Source organism: Dermacentor albipictus, unplaced genomic scaffold (assembly GCF_038994185.2).
Source record: "Dermacentor albipictus isolate Rhodes 1998 colony unplaced genomic scaffold, USDA_Dalb.pri_finalv2 scaffold_15, whole genome shotgun sequence".
In the NCBI taxonomy this organism is placed as follows: Eukaryota; Metazoa; Arthropoda; class Arachnida; order Ixodida; family Ixodidae; genus Dermacentor; species Dermacentor albipictus.
Window position 1 is genome coordinate 12,878,057 of NW_027225569.1, and position 17,769 is coordinate 12,895,825.

Genomic DNA, 17,769 nt, shown 5'->3' on the forward strand with positions numbered 1-17,769 from the left:
GCAACTCATCAAAACCGTCAGGCTCGCACATCAGTAGAAGACTAGTTGTTGGGTGAGCCAAGTACTTCAGCGGATAAACGTCCCACTTATCGTCGTTAAAGCATTTCACTAAAATGTGCGTCATGATGTCCGAAAAGAAAAGACTTTCATCAAGAAGCACGAGGCGTGAACCACCGCACAACTGCAGCCGAATAACTGAGTCCGAAAGCCGTTCACAGCTTCACATGGCTTCACTATCGTATTCAGTTATGAAAACCTTTCAAACACAAAATAACCGCACTTAAGAACCACTAATTGATTAGCAATTATTTTTCATCAACTAACCTTGATAAATTTTTAAGAACTACCTACTACGACCAAAAAATGCGACTACGAAACTAGCTGTAACCATGTGTACTGTTGAAAAAGTGTGCGCCAAACGAAGCTAGGTTGCGCCCGTTTGCGTGCACACATACACACCTGAATGCTACTTTAACGTTTGTCGCGCTACTTAGAAATAAAAATTACTACTAGTTTTGCCATTTTTACATAAATAAAGTTTCTAAAATAGTTTGTAGTCTTTTTGGAGATGACGAGGTGACAAGTAAGGTGCTATAAGAGTCCGTTACCTGTATTTCTTTCATTTCCCTTTGGTGTTCTTAACTGAACATACGAGACCTGCAGGCTTGGAACAGGAATGGACGACAGTTCGGCGAGGCTCAAATAATTCGCGTGCTTCTTGCAAGGCGAGAAACGGGAGCAGCCGCAGATACAGCGATTAGCTGTGATACTGCAAGCGGCTGTTTCTGAATCTGAAGCTCTTTAAAGTCAATGGTTATAGCGGCTGCGCGCTGCAATCTCAAAGCGCGTTCATTCTTTGATCTCTACTACCACGGACATTCGACAAAAACTATATTTGCTTTACGGACAGAGGGTACGTCACAGGAAATTCGAAGTCCTCACCCGCGTATGTTTGTTGCGTGTGCGCGCTTGCATCCTACGGTTCCCACAGTGCGTCCGTTGCTCGAAGCTAGCGTCGTCGCCTCTCCGCACCTGTCTTATCGCCGGCCGCGCTGCCGCCGTGTCTACTTTTGGGGAACTCCACATGCGTGTAGTCACCGTGTTGGCAAGTGAATTTCGCATTCTTCTGCTCCCCGAAACGTGCTCATTTCGGATCGTACCAATGGTTATGTCATCTAGTGTATGTTAAAACGACGATGGCATTTGTACGATGGCGAAGAAATAAATCGTTATGAACTTGGGCGGTCATGAATCTAGTCTAACGTCGCAGTTTTCACGTAGCGAAAATGGCTACGAAAGTGGGGCGGTCCCGGAGATAGGCGCTTCAAAGCGCCAGCTGTAGCGACAGCACCAGGAAGTGGCACGCGGCGCACACGCGCCTCGTGCCACTCACTGGACTGGACTGGACAGCCAGACTGGACAGCCTCGCTCAGTTACGGGGACGTCGACCGACAACTTGAACTGGTGGACTGGGCGGAAAAGGCCAAGCAGACCCAGGGCCTTACTTGAGCCCTAACACTCAGCCACGTCCCTCTTTACCCTTCCCCCTTTCAATAAAGTTTATCACCACCACCACCAGAGCTTACTGGCTTTCGAATGAGAGGAGTATGCGCGCGCTCGTGGCCTGTTGGTTAGAGTACCGGGCTGGACGGCCGACGTTCGACTCCACCGCATCGGGGACACATAATTTTCTATTAATGAAAGCGAGGCGAAAGAAGAACCTACCTGCCGCAAAGTGACAGGAATGAGGTTGGAACGCATCGCAAAACATGTTTGGAATGTCTTCATATGCGAGTCCTAATTATTGTATACTGAACTCAACTGCTACACAACAAAAGAACATCTAAAAAAATCAACACAAATTACCCAATAAATTGTTTATTGAGAACACTCAACGCTAATATTGTTGTGCAAGGGTTGAGTGAACTCAATTGCTCTTGAAAATTTGTTGAAGTCCGTTGTTTCAACAATTTCCCAACAGTGTATCAATGGTTAATCAACACTCATTTTTGTACGGGGTATACGCTTTGTTCTGTTTCTTACAAGCGATTCTACATTCGTCGTTCCACCACGGGACACGCCGTCTGCATGCCGAGCCACTTCCTTCAGATATGCATTTAGATGCGGCATCTCCCAGTTGAAAAACACAACAGGAAATTTTCACAGTCTGTCGTATTTTGGGACGTTGTTTCTGTAGTATTGTTGCCTGTAGTTTTGTTGTCTGTAGTTCTGTTGTTTGTAGTGTGACGTCCTGTAGTAGAAAGTTCTGTAGTTCTTGATCAGTATTTAATTAAAAATTGACAGAGACCTCCTTAAGGCTATGTAAATTTGTTAGTACAAAAAAAGAAAAATATAAAAGTAAAAAAAATTAAAAAAAAGTCTCCGCCTAGGATTCGAACTTGCGACCTCACGATTCAGAGCCCGGCATCTTACCACTGCACCACCCCTGCTTTTTTTTTTTGCACATCTATATGAGTATTCATCTTTGCTGCAGGCGCTTCTGCCACACCTGCCATCGCTTGCTAAACTCATCTTCGCCGCCCAGCAGCGAACTTGTATACGCAAAAGCATCACAAAAGTGCGTCCACGCAGGTTTTGCGTTTTCTAGTGCTAGGACGTAATCAGTTCGGGATCTCCAAATTGCATACAAACCTAACAATAACAGGGTTTCAGCACTGTTTATATTTTTGTCATCTTCCAGTGTCAGATATTTTACGTTATCCCAATTTGGGTATATCTGCACGTCAAACACAATTCGTATGTTGTGCCAAAATAGTACTGCATTTGTACAAAACAAAAATACGTGCTGCAACGATTCTGGATAGGGACAGAGAGGGCAGTCCATTGACCGCGGCGCGAAGAAACCCTTGTTACGTAGCCATGTTTTTACAGGTAGAACTTCGACATGTAACCTAACAAAGAAATCCTTAATCGCTGTTTTTACAGGATATTTTGGTAGACGCTTGAAAACGTCAGACTCCAGCTGGCTTCCAACTCGAGACCGATATAGGGGTGGTGGGAATAGCATATCTATAGTGTTCCAGTACAGACTCTTCCGTTTTACATTTTTTAGATACTCTTGAGAAAAACGCTGCTCGAAGAAGCGAGCTGCCTGCTCCACCTCCCTGTATAATTTTAGGGTGCGGGCTCGTGGGACTCCTTGGGCACCTTCGATCCACTCGCTTAAGTACCCCCCTCCTAATTGTTTGAAAGAATGACGTATAATATGATGGGTTCGGTTTTTCAAAAAAAGGTACCTGTGAACTTTGAGTTTTACCTCTACGTTTACCAGCCCTAGGCCTCCTTTTGCCTTACTTAAGAATAAGTTACTGCGCCTCATGCGCTCAAACCGCGACTCCCAAATATATGTTGCGCAAAATCTATGCACTCGATTCACCTGAGCCGGCAAACAGGGCATCACCTGCGCTGAGTACCATATAGCTGGAAAGAACACAGTGTTACACACAAAGGCTCTGTTCATAAGCGGGACCGTCCTCCCATGCCACTGTTGCACTTTTGCCGCGAGGGTACCACTTCGAATTGTATTTTGTCCATTCTGTAGGTTGGCAGTATTAAAACACACACCGAGGTAGCTGATGATTTCAGACGTCCACTTCACCTCTAGGAAGGTGGTTGGTTTTAAGTCCCAGGCACCCAGCCATGCACCCGCGCACTCTTCTCGATTCACTTTAGCACCAGAAACTTTACAAAAGTCCATGACATGCTGCACTCCTTGGCGGATTTCCTCTCTGGAGGCACCCACAAGGGTAAGGTCGTCGGCGTAGGCGAGGACTTTCAGAGAAGTATCTGCGAAACTGAAGCCTGTTATGTTGCTGTCGTTCAGAATTGTTCGGCACAAGGGTTCTAAGTACAGAGCAAAAAGAACTGGTGACATGGGGCATCCTTGCCTAACGCATCTGTTGAGCTGTATGGTGGGAGTTGTTTGTCCGTTGATTACCAGTCGCGTCGTCACTTGTCTGTAGCAGACACCAATATATTTTAGGAGTCGGTCCCCAATGTTGCAGGCCTTAAGCAGGTTGAAGAGAAAGTCATGTGTTACTCTATCGAAAGCCTTGATCAGATCCACTTGCAAAACCGCTGCCCTGGATCCACCAACGGAGGTAGCTTCGCACAGTATCCTCATAGCGTGCAGGTTATCACTGATGCGACGTCCTTTGATGCCATAAGATTGATGGTTGCCTATAACTGCTCCGAGGGCAAAGTCCAGTCGTCTAGCTATAATTTTAGCAAGTATTTTGTAATCAGTCGTTAAAGGGCTAATGGGGCGGAAATCGCTCACTGTCGGCACTTGCCTTGAATGCTTCTTTGGCAGTAAGACAGTAAGACCTCGTCGCATAGATGGCGGCAGTAATCCTCGTTTCAAAATGTCATCGTACACATCTCGTAATATTGGGACTAATTCCAGTGAAAATTTCTTGTAAAAGGCAGTGCTGAGTCCATCTACTCCTGGCGATTTTCTTGGTTTTAGCTTCTGTATGGCCCATTCTATTTCGCTTTCTGATATACACTCATCTGTTTGCTGCTTTTCGAGTGTACATTTTGGCCATGTCAATAGTACGACGTTCTGATGCGCTGATGTTTACACTTGCATTTTAGGAGCCAAGATCCGCTATCACTCCACCGCGTCAAGTGCCGCATCTCTAGAAGAGCAAGAGTGTTCGTACCATCGACAGGTACATCGTGGAGTGCTAGAACATCGATTTTGATGTACGATATCCATATTAAATAAGAAATTCAGAAATAGACAACGTTGACTTTTAGGGTTATTACTGCTAGTATCGACAGTTGTCTATCGTTCTTTACACTTTTGAGCGCGCATATAATTCGTGTGTTCAATGCAAAATCGCTACATAAACATTCATGGATGAGAGTTCTTTCTGACAGCATACTGGCTTCTCACGGCAGCACTGTACCAGATTAATGAGACCCGAGCGAGATAGCTTTTCACGCAATTTTGTGAAACAACCCAACTCTTCTTTTCCGCTTCGCACAAGCTTGTGAAATATTCCTGGGAGATTAACAAATGTGTCAGTGTAACAGCACATGTAAGTCCACAGGCCTGTGTGCCACATCTTACAAAAAAAACGGATACGCAGCCATTCCCGCAGATGGTATGATTTTGATCAGCGGCCGATTTTGAGGAGGCCGGTAGGGCGTTGCTGGTGCCGCGTCGTCACGGCACAGTTATAACTATTCGCCACGTCCATTTTAATACCGGTGTCGGTGCCATCAGCATTGCCGGCTTCAGAGCAATGCGATTGAATACCGCGCAAGAGAAAAGTACAGTGTACACCACCGATGTGAAACTTACATACAATTTTAAAAGGCCGCAACGGAAAGCGCTTCTGTTGCGACTTCGGAACTCTTGGCCGTCGCGACCGAATGTTTCTGCTGCGACGTCAGAATTGGTGTCGTAACGTCGGAGTCGCTGTCAGGATATAAAGCTGTTGTTCCGACTTCAGAACTCTTGTTGTCGCGACAGAACGTTTCTGTTGCGACTTCATAACTATCGGCCTTCGCGACAGAATGCTTCTGTTGCGACATCGAAATTTCTGTCGTAACGTCAGAAATGTCTCTCAGTTAAGAAATGTCAAGACCTTCTGTCGTACAACAGAATTTCTGTAGTTGCGACAGGAATTCCTATTGTCTTTTTCAACTGGGCACTACAGAAGCTTGTCGCATCGCACAATTTCAGTGCACTTCTGTTGTCATCATTGGGTACATGTTGCGACGATAGGTTTCCGTTGTGGAACAGTTCTCTGTAGTACAACAGAAGTTTGTCCATTACTTCAGGAACACTTCTGTTATGACAACTGGGGGCCTGTTGCAATGATAGGTTTCTGTCGTACAACAACATTTTTCTGTAGTACAACAGAAGTTGGTCGCATTACTTCAGGAACACTTCTGTTGTGACAATTGGGGGCCTGTTGCCACAATAGGTTTCTGTAGTATTTCAACAGCTCTCTGTAGCACTACAGAAGTTTTTTGGGTTACTTCAGGAACATTTCTGTTGGGACAACAGGGTGCCTGTAGTGATGACAAAGTTTTCTGTAGTACTACAAAAATCTGTTGTAGAGCTTCAGCTTTCTGTTGTAACAACAGACATACGACAGGCTGTACTTCTGTAGTCACAAAAAGAAATATCTGTTGTACATCAGAAAAGTCTGTCGCTCCATCAGGAATCTGTAGTTACTACAGAAAAATCCTGTTGTACAACAGAAATTTCTATGGTACTGAAGACAACGTCTGTTGTCATTTTCAACTGGGCTATTATGAATGCTGTAAGATACTCCACAGTAGCATCAATTTCTAAGGAACACATGTCAGCCCATGAGAGGCTAGTGAGAGTTCGAAATTTCTCCCAGTCGGCTGTATCTATCTTCCACCTAGGAGCTTGTGGAGGATATTCGTTTTCTTTAGATGTTCATAGCAGTATGGGGAAGTGGTCGCTCCCGTAAGGACTGTTCGTAACTTCCCATTCGAGTTCGGGCAGTTTAGGCGGGGAAATTATACTAAGATCTATTGAAGAAAAAGTTCTATTTGCAAGACAGTAATATGTGGCTTTCTTCTTAATTCAGCAAGCACGCGCCTGAAGAAAAAAGGAACTGTTCAACAAAATGACTTCGCGCATCTATACGAGAGTCGCCCCACAGGGAGCTGTGCGCATTGAAATCGCCAAGAACAACGTCGCGTTCTGGCAATTCATCTATAAACTACTGAAATTCATGTTTGTGTAACTTGTAGTGTGGGGGTACTTAAAGCGAGCAAATGGTGACGAGTTTATTTAGGAGAACAACTCGAACTGCCACTGCTTTAAGGATCATTCGTAGCTGTAAACGCTGACACGAAATGCTTTTATGAATAAAAATGACAACACCGCCTGGTCATTCGACATCGTCATCGCGATTTTTGCGAAACGTTACATACGGTCGGAGAAAGTTTGTGTGTTGTGGTTTTAGGTGTGTTTCCTGTAGACACAGCACTTTTGTATTGTGTTTTTGGATGAGTTCCTGCACATCATGACGGTTCCTAAGAAGACCGTTGACGTTCCATTGAATTATTTGTGTATCCATATTGGAAGTAAATAGGTGCTGTGTGTACGGAAACGGAAGGTATGCGTTCGATTACAGAGCTCTTTCGAGGCCCTGAAATCGGGGTTTTGCCCTTCCTGAAGCGTTCGAGGGAGCCTCGCCGCTCCTTAGGCGTTTGGTGCGCCTTGATGACAGGTGTAGTGTCCATTGCCTCTAGTGAGGCTCTGGACACATGCTCTTTGGTTCATGCACTTGAACCAAAGGTAATTATTGGGTTCTTCGTCTGAATCTCTTTGCCATCCCGCCTCATCTTAATTATTTTGACATCTATCACATTTTGCTCACTAAATCCCTCCAAGAGTTCCGCTTCAGTCAGCTCAAGCATTTCATCATCCGACACAACACCACGGGTGGTGTTCATTGTACGGTGCGGGGTTACTCTTATGTGAGTATCCCCAAATGACACTAGTTTCCATAGTTTGTCATATTGCTTCTGATCGCGGAGCTCCAAGAGGAGGTCACCGCTTGCCATCGTCGACACCCTGTAACCAGCAGCAAAAACATCCGTCATGGACTTTGAAACAAGGAACGGTGATATGGTTCGCACTGCTTTGTTTGACTTTTCAGAGTGAATAACGTGTGACGAAGAAGATCGGCAGGCTGAAAAGCCCCGTTCCCATCGCGTGGCACGTACCCAGTTTGTTCGCTGGCTGCGCCCTACCTGCTGGAGCTGAGTTTGTCGCTGCTGCTCTACGAGCCGAATAAACCTCCTTTACAATTGGTGGAGCTGCTGGGTACAACCAGAATTCTGGAACTTCGTAATCGGACACTGCAGCCCGTCTTCGTAATGCCGGAAGAAGGACCACCCCAACCACAACCCGCTGCCCCTGTGACTACCGTGGTCTGCCCCGGCCCGTTGCGGCAACGCGACCCACCCATCTTCAGTGGTACAGAAGACCATGATGTCGAAGACTGGCTCGCTGACTACGACCGGGTGAGCATCCACAACCACTGAGACGACACCCAAAAACTTAATTGCGTGTCGTTTTACTTGAGCGGTGTCGCCAGCGTGTGGCACCGCAACCGCGAACGTGATCTGACGACGTGGACGGCCTTCAAGACTAATGTGACTGAGGTATTCGGGCGCCCCGCGGTTCGCAAGCTTCGCGCCGAGCAACGTTTGCGCGCCCGTGCGCAACAGTGCGGGGAGACATTTACGAGCTATATAGAAGATGTCGTCGACCTCTGCAATCGCGTTGACGTCGCAATGCCTGATGCCGAGAAGATCCGCCATATCTTAAAAGGCATTGAAGACGACGCCTTCCAGATGCTGTTGGCAAAAAATCCCTCGACAGTCTCTGAACTCGTCAGTCTGTGTCAAAGCTTTGACGAACTGCGCAAACAACGCGTAGCCACCCGCCAATCTACACCTCAGGCCACTTCAATGTCGAGCTTGGGTGCTGCCCCGGATAACACTTCGCTGCTGCTACAGATCAAGGAGTTCTTCCGTGAAGAGGTGGCTCGTCAGCTTTCCTTGATTCCATTTGCACACGGCCAGCCGAGTACTCCGTTGGCGCCCGCTCTCCAATCTATCATCAAGGAGCAGGTAGCCGACCACATTTCGCCTTGTCTTCAACAGGCTCCGACGGCCGCTCCCCTGACGTACGCCGAAGTCGCGATGAGGCCTACGCCACAGACCTATGGCCCCCTTCGCCCACCTTTGCGCCCACCCGTATCCCCTCCAGTCCGTCCACTGGTGAACTATGCACGACCACAAGACCATTGGCGCACGGAAGACAACCGTCCGATTTGTTTTTATTGTGGCCGTGCTGGACACGTTGCACGTCACTGTCGCCTGCTTACACCGAACGTCCCGAACAATGTGCGTCCGTATGCACCACGTTTCCAACAACGCCATAACTATTCGGACGCCTTTGAATCTCCTTCTGCCGTCGACACCGCATTCTCCGCCGCTCGCCGTTCACCTTCTCCTCGCCGCCGCTCGCTTTCCCCCATGCACCGGCGGCGGAGCCCTTTGCGCCAGGAAAACTAAATATCGCAGTTCAGGAGGCGAGAACTGCGGTGCCAGCGAAATGTATAAGGCCTCACACTTCTCCGAAGAATGTTATTGAAGTCGCAATCGAAGGAACATTGACGCTAGCACTTGTCGACGCCGGCGCTGCACTTTCAGCGATAAATGCCCGTATTTGCCGCAAGATCGGAAAAGTGACGACGCCGCTTTCTGGACTGTCTCTTCGAACTGCCAACGCGCAGCACGTCGAGCCATCCGGCGCCTGCACTGCTCGTGTCGTAATTCAGGAGGTCCTCTATATCATAGAATTCATCGTGTTGCCATCATGTTCACACGACGTCATATTAGGTTGGGACTTTCTCTCCACACATCATGCGATCATTGACTGCGCCCGCGCTGAAATCGAGCTGTTTCAGTTTTCTACCGATATTATCACTGACCATAAGGACCATTGTCGCAAAATCGCTGTTTCAGATGACACCGTTATACCTGCCTGGTCTTCCACTCTTGTCAGTATCTCTTGCGAATCTGCAGATGACGGCACAGTACTCTTCGCTCCGTCTGAACTCTTAGTTCGCCGCCGTTCACTACCACTGCCGTTCGCCGTCCTCGAGTTCAAAGCTGGTGCCTCTCTCATATGCGTCTCCAACCCATCGGCTGAACCAATTACTCTACGCCGCCGTGAAAGCCTTGGCAGAGCGGAGCCACTGACCTCATATTCAATTTTTGACACGTTGGACGACTCCACTTATCTTGCTGCTCTCGAGGCATCGCCTCCTCAGTCACTGCCGCGTTCTTTTACGCCAGCTATTGCCAGTGACCTTACGACGCAGCAGCGCGACGAACTTCTTCGCTTGCTCCTAGGCTTCTCTTCGTCTTTTGACTGCCAAGCAACATCACTCGGCCGCACCACGACTGTTTCGCACACTATCGACACTGGGAGCCATGCACCCATTCGACAGCGTCCCTACCGAGTATCGGCGACTGAAAGGCGCGTTATCAATGACCAGGTGAACGATATGCTCAATCGCGGTGTCATCCAGCCTTCTAGTAGTCCTTGGGCATCACCAGTCGTCCTAGTTAAAAAGAAAGACGGCTCCATGCGATTTTGCGTCGATTATCGAAGGCTTAATAAGATTACCCGGAAGGATGTATACCCGTTGCTGCGTATGGACGACGCACTTGACTGTTTGCAAGGAGCGGAGTTTTTTTCCTCCTTAGATCTCCGCTCTGGCTACTGGCAGGTGCCCATGGCTGACGCTGACTGTTCGAAAACCGCGTTTGTAACACCTGACGGCTTATATGAATTCACTGTGATGCCGTTCGGTCTGTGCAATGCGCTCGCCACCTTCGAACGCATGATGGACGGCATCCTACGCGGCCTGAAGTGGCATACTTGCCTCTGCTACCTCGACGACGTTGTCGTCTTTTCTCCTGATTTTCCTACCCATCTTCGGCGTTTACATCAAGTTTTGACCTGTCTCCGGAATGCTGGTCTCCAGCTTAACTTAAAAAAGTGCCGATTTGCAGCTCGAAAACTGACCATATTAGGCCACGTTGTCTCCAAAGAAGGCATTCTTCCTGATCCTGCTAAACTTCGCGCCGTATCTGAATTTCCAAAGCCCACTAACTTGAAAGCACTACGCAGCTTCATTGGCCTATGCTCTTATTTTCGACGTTTCGTTCGCAATTTCGCTACTGTGATCGCACCACTAAACCAACTTCTCCAAGGCGACAATGAACTTTCTGCTTGGTCGGAAGCCTCTGATGATGCCTTTACGACTCTTCGTCACCTACTCACGTCTCCGCCAATCTTGTGCCATTTTGATCCCAGCGCACCTACAGAACTTCACACTGACGCCAGTGGTGTCGGCCTTGGTGCCGTGCTCGCACAACGCAAGAACACTGATGCCGAATACGTCGTCGCCTATGCCAGTCGTGCCCTCACGAAACCTGAGGCTAATTACTCAGTAACAGAAAAAGAGTGCCTGGCTATCGTATGGGCTCTTCAAAAATTTCGTCCGTATCTCTACGGTCGACGCTTTGACGTGGTGACGGATCATCACGCTCTTTGCTGCTTGTCCAACCTAAAAGACCCGTCGGGCCGCCTCGCTCGGTGGGCCCTCCGAATCCAGGAATACGATATCCGAGTCGTCTATCGCTCTGGACGCAAACACGCCGACGCCGATGCCCTCTCGCGCTCCCCTGTTACTTCAGACAGCAGCACTTCTACCGACAGACATGACATCTCACCACTTGACATCCTCGACATGGCATCGGAGCAACAACAAGACCCATGGATCGTCATGATGTTCGAGTTTTTGTCAAATCCTCCGGCAACTTCGGCACCTCGAGCGCTACGCCGACAGGCGCTGCATTTCAGAATCCGGGACGGACTTTTATACCGCCGCAACTACCACAATGATGGCCGCAAATGGCTTTTAGTAGTGCCTCGCCACCTACGACAATAGTTATGCTCCGCTTTTCATTCTGACCCGCAGTGTGGTGACGGCGGAGTGTCAAAAACTTACACACGGCTTCGCCTACGATATTATTGGCGAAGGATGTACACCTTCGTCCACAAATATGTACGCTCCTGCATTGCCTGCCAGCGACGCAAATGTGTCCCGCATCTCTCCACCGCTCCTCTCCAACCACTTCCCTGCCCAGCTCAGCCATTTGACCGTGTCGACATTGATATATATGGGCCTCTTCCATCTACTGGCACTGGCAACCGATGGATTGTTGTCGCCGTAGATCATTTGACACGGTATGCTGAAACCGCCGCCTTGCCTGCCGCATCAGCAAAAGACATCGCCTCGTTCATACTACACAACTTCGTTCTCCGCCATGGCGCACCACGTGAACTGTTGAGCGATCGGGGCCGCGTATTCCTCTCAGATGTCCTGCAGTCACTCTTGTCTGAATGCCAAATTATTCACCGCACTACTACCGCTTATCATCCACAGACCAATGGCTTAACAGAACGATTCAACAGAACTCTTGGTGACATGCTGTCGATGTATGTTGCATCTGACCACTCCAACTGGGACCTTGTACTTCCGTTCGTCACTTACGCATATAACACTGCCTCTCAAGCCACTACCGGATTGTCACCATTTTTTCTGCTTTACGGACGCCATCCCTCCAGCACCATTGATACGGTTCTCCCGTACCGGCCGGACCCTGCTGAATGCTCACCTGTTGCTACGGTTGCTCAGCACGCCGAGAAATGCCGCCAACTGGCCCGTTCGTTGACGTCTGCTCAACAGTGCCGCCAAAAAGAACGCCATGACCTCAATCCTCCCCCTCACCCCTTCCCCGTCGACTCACTCGTGTGGCTTTGGGTCCCGCCTGTTGCTGCTCCTGGCCTTTCGTCCAAGCTCCTCCCGAAGTACCACGGGCCCTACCGCGTGGTTGCACAAACATCACCAGTGAACAACGTGGTCGAACCCGTCTCGCCATCTTCCGATCTGCGTCGTCGGGGGCGAGAGACTGTGCACATTGACCGGCTGAAGCAGTATTACGATCCGCCCACCTCTTCCTAGGTCGCCAGGATGGCTCCTCTTCAATTCCGGGGGTGATTGTGACGAAGAAGATCGGCAGGCTGAAAAGCCCCGTTGCCATCGCGTGGCACGTACCCAGTTTGTTCGCTGGCTGCGCCCTACCTGCTGGAGCTGAGTTTGTCGCTGCTGCTCTACGAGCCGAATAAACCTCCTTTACAAACGTGAAATCGGGGGAAGTTCTGGATTTGGCGTCCGAAAAACTGGAATAAATCTTCGGTGCGCCCTCGTTTCTGAGGGCGATCAGGAAATTTGGGGAAAGAAGTTTCCATGTAAATACGTAAAAATTCGGCAACAGCGCCAACCGTCCACCACGGAGCCTAACGAGGGGACGCGGCAGAGCTTGTGCACACCCTATTGAAAAATTGGTATGAGAAATTGAACGAGATGGATGCATGTCGCACAGATTTGACGAGAAATTGAACGAGATGGGTGCATGTCGCACAGATTTGACGAGAAAGGAACGATATGAAATGCATATTGAACGAACTCGCACAGAAAACGGGCGAGATCTGTATGATGTGCTACGCAGACATCTACGAAGTGCACGAGATTTATGCAATGTGCGATATGAATGCATAGAGCTTGAATGACATGTGTGCGATCAGTTGTGTAGACCTGACGAGATTATGTATGACGTGTGTGAGGTGGCATGTGATGTGTACGCACTGTAGTCGTATGAGCAACTTGATCTTTGAAGATGGCTATGAATTGCATAAAAAGTGTGTGCACTTAAGTCGTAGTGCATACAAAAGCTCATTAATGACAGTCAGATTTATGAGCTGTTCGTAGTAAATGCAAGAGCGTGATCAATGTGCTGTATGATCACATTGAATCATTGTGACACATATATACCAGCATAAACTACAGAGCAAATAAGACGTTCATAGCTCAACTTCTCGAATTTCATCCCCATCAAAGCTGGTGTCGGTACTTTTGATGCAATGATTTTCACTTGGGGACATATTCTCGGATGAACACTTATGGCGATACTACTGCCTTTGCATGACGCATTCCTCGACCAGCCAGTAAGCACTGGATAGCACAATGACATTGTCAAAAGCTATCAGCAAAGTTTGAATCCCTAGTACAGACAGAGTAGATCTGCCTAAGATTTTATTGCAATATAGCAGTCAGGTACCATAAAAGTTTCATAATAAAATGTTACATGTTTGTTTGTGCACGCAATAAAATAATCTGGCAATGTGAATGTAACACATTGGAGATGCTTCAAACAAGGACGAGTTGGCAAAGTTTATTGCAAGCAGTTTGATCAGTGATAAATTATGTATGCACTTTGTCACATCCTAATAATATTGCTTGCATCAGAGATATCAGTCAGAGGTAGTATAAGGGCGAATTTGAACTTGCATATTTTCCAAATAGCCAAGTGTGTCAATCACAATTTTGTCAAATACAAATCTGCTAAGAGCATGTTAGTGCCTGTTTATGTCCAATTGTAGAAGGCAAGCGTGCGATTGGCCATGCATGCCCACATATAAAAATAAAAAGCAGAACCACAAGACAGTGTAAATAGGTTGGTGAACAGACAGCCAAAATAGCAGTCAAAATCCATCGCACTTTGTCACAAATAAATAAAAAATATTGTAATTAAATAACAATCCCTAAAAATGTCATGTGATCGATTGTGCTAATGATCACAGTTACTTCTGTGAAAAATTATTTGCACTAAGTGTTTCACAACTTGCTGAGAGAGCTTGACCTAGTAAAAAATCCTCATATGTGCACAGCAGTGGCAAAAAACGAGATGAGCGTCGCATCTTGGTGACCATTATCTCCCTACATACTACACAAAACTGAATTTCAAATTAAAGGAGAAATGACAAAGCAGTTCGTGTGCCAATGATGGTTAAGCGCACTGCAATGCCTTGCCATGCTTTGAAAGCTGACCTCCAAGCAACCAAAATGTAAGTGACCCTACATTGAAGCAGCGTCTCTAAATGACCAACGTGTATCACATCCTGGCATTCGCGGACGCAGTCACCAAATGAAAAACACCTTTGCAAATCGCAATAACGACGAATGTCACACGCGTGCGCACACAGACAGAATGCGAGCAGTTTCCGAAAGCACTCGCGAACGACTGTACGGACGTTCCTACGCGTTCCACGCATATCAGAAGTGCGCGCGCGCGCGCGCACACATACACACACACACACGCACAAACGGCGAGCAGTTTCCGGAAGCACTCGCCAAAGGCGGCACGGATGTTTTTACAAAAAAGCAAATCCCACCGGCGTGACACCATTTCCCGATGCACAAACAGCACCACTCATTAACAGTACACATCCGTAGAACGGCGCACAAGCCGGAACAAAGCGCAAACCACTCGACGCCAAATCCGTCGTCGATTACGCCGCTGAGAAACACGAACACCTTCTAACATTCACAAACCAAACGACGATGTGCTGCGAACTTCAAACAGATTTTACGGCCCTGTCCGGTTGATAGGGCTGCTCCACAGGCTGTCCTCACTGTTGAAAGCAATGTCAGCAAAGTTGTTGAAAAAGGCCGCCTAAAACACGCAAAAACATGGAAATAATACGCCTCAACTACCCACGCTACCCATGCGATCACAGTTACCGGAACCAGAGACGGCGAAGTAAACAAACGACGTCATTTCCCTTCATTTCGGACCGAAGTAGTTTCTCAGTTGCGCCGGTCTTCCTTTCGAGCAGGGCGCGACTTGTTCCGGGGACTGTGAGGGCGCTGCGGTCGAGCTCTGCACCAAGTGAGCGGCGCTGCTCTGCTGACATGTGCACGTTACTTGCGGGTGTTTGCGCTTCTTGTGCTGTAGCCGATTTTATTTTCTCATTGCGTGTGCCTTGTAACTGTCCTCGGGCACGTGGCTGGCGGTCGAGGTCTTTTGCGTCCGGTCCAAGTTTTGCGCTCATGGAGACGCCAGTACCGGCGACGTGTGCGTCACCAAGCGTTAAAATTGCGTGTGCACTTTGGTTTGTAGGCCCACCTTTTTTTCCATCTCACTATCTTCGGACGTGCACCCTCAGGTATGGTGTCTGTAGAATATTATACTTCAGCTTAAACAACAACAGAAAGAAATAACGGCTGCTTTATTCAGCGAGCACCATGTAAATGCCGAGTGCCGCGACTAACAACCATAACTGGGTAGTTCTGAACTTAGTGTCACACATTGCTTCCCCCCTCCTCTTTGGCTTCTGGATTGGATTGGCGCGGCTCGCTACGTGCTTGCGCGCGCTTTTCCGAGCGCAGATTGGTGTGCGCCTGGTTTCTGCACTAGGCTGTTATGCGATCGCTTTTTCGAGCGCAGATTGATGTGAGCCTGGTTTCTGCACTAGGCTTTTCACGATCGCCTGCTTTTTGCACTGGGCTTTCGAAAGGCGAAGTGAGCGTCGCTTACTGCGGAAGTGCTGCACCGCGGGCGTACTGTGTATGGAAGCGCGCAGCAATGCCGGGAAACATTCATACAAAAGCAAAGGGACAGATAAGTGCGCTTTATTTTCCATTACTTTGTCACACTAGGTAGCGCCGTGCGATCGCTTCTAATAAACGCAGAAACGAGTCCTTGCAGCGCATGTGCCCATTAATCGATGCCCACCATAGCCATATCAGGTGCTTCTCGTCACCCTGTAGCCGGCGGAGACGAGGTGGCGCTTCACCTTCTGCCGGTAGCTTTCGATTTTTTGGGTGTGAGCGCCCGTGATTGGGTCTACATAGTTCATGCTGTGGTTAACAGCCTCCCATTGCAAATTCAGTCTTGCTCCGTTAGCCTCCACTAAGTTCGGGATGCAGTTGTATGCGGCCGATTCATCACTGTGGATGGTGGTTCCCGGTTCAACATTGGCTGCAATAATGGGGCCTAGCGTCGCCGCGTCTCGTCGGTCGACCTTGAATAGTCGGAGCTCCCCGGTGGTCACGCAGATCATGCCGAATACCCATGGTCCACGATCTGCAATGCCGCCGTAATTTTGGCGGCTCGGCGGAACGTTGTCGCCCGTCTTCAGGCGGCCTCGATTGTATTTTCGCTTGCCGCGAAGGAGGCATTCATCAATTTGCACAATCCTCCCGGGGCCACCGAGTGGGGGTCGCGCCAGCAGCTCGTCCCGCACGACCTCACGAGCGTAGTTCCTCCAGTCGGCGATGACATGGTCCGACAGATTAAGCAAGTCGCCGGTCGTCTCCTTCATGAGCCACGTGCCTATGTGGCGCAGCACTTCCGCAGTAACGCTCACTTCGCCTTTTGAAAGCCCAGTGCAAAAAGCAGGCGATCGTGCAAAAGCCTAGTGCAGAAACCAGGCTCACATCAATGTGCGCTCGAAAAAGCGATCGCATAACAGCCTAGTGCAGAAACCAGGCGCAAACCAATCTTCGCTCGAAAAAGCGTGCGCAAGCACGTAGCGAGCCGCGCCAATCCAATCCAGAAGCCAAAGAAGAGGGGGGAAGGAATGTGTGACACTAAGCTCAGAGTTACCCCATAACTGTGCCAGGCTATAGCAGACGACGCTCGGATGCTTGGCGCGGAGGTCGATGGCAGTGCTGCGGTGGCGGGAACGGCAGCGGGCTGCATGGTGCGCATAGGCGAGGAATTGGGGTACTTAAAGAGGATCTACAGGCGTTGTTGCGGCGGGCGGCCGATCTGATGCTGATCGTTTGATCATATTTACGCGTTGCTTAGAGAACATGTGCTCCTTTTTTGTGTGAATTAACGATCACTAAGCCCCGGGGCCTGTGCAACGCTATTAGCTCGCTGTATGTTTCTTGCGGTGCGCCGTTGTTGATTATCGTAGTGCGGTCAATTCGCGCTTCTTTGTCTCGCCGCTCCCGCATCGGGTCACAGTGCACGGAAGAATGTGTTGATAGTTGTGCTATCGCGTGCTGTAGTTCACCGCAATTCAACACTACGCTGGACGGACTGTTGGTGCAGTCGATGCGGCGTGAACGGACACGAAGGAGCGCTCGCCTCGGAAGGTAAGTGCGGCGCCTGGCGCATTCTTATGGTTCATGTAGTGTACCTTGTCATGCGCAGCAGAAGATGATTAGTACAGCTACAAGAACAATAACAGTGATTTCCTAATGTTCGTTCGATATCGGAGTGCACATTTAGCAAAAAGTTTCACGAGAA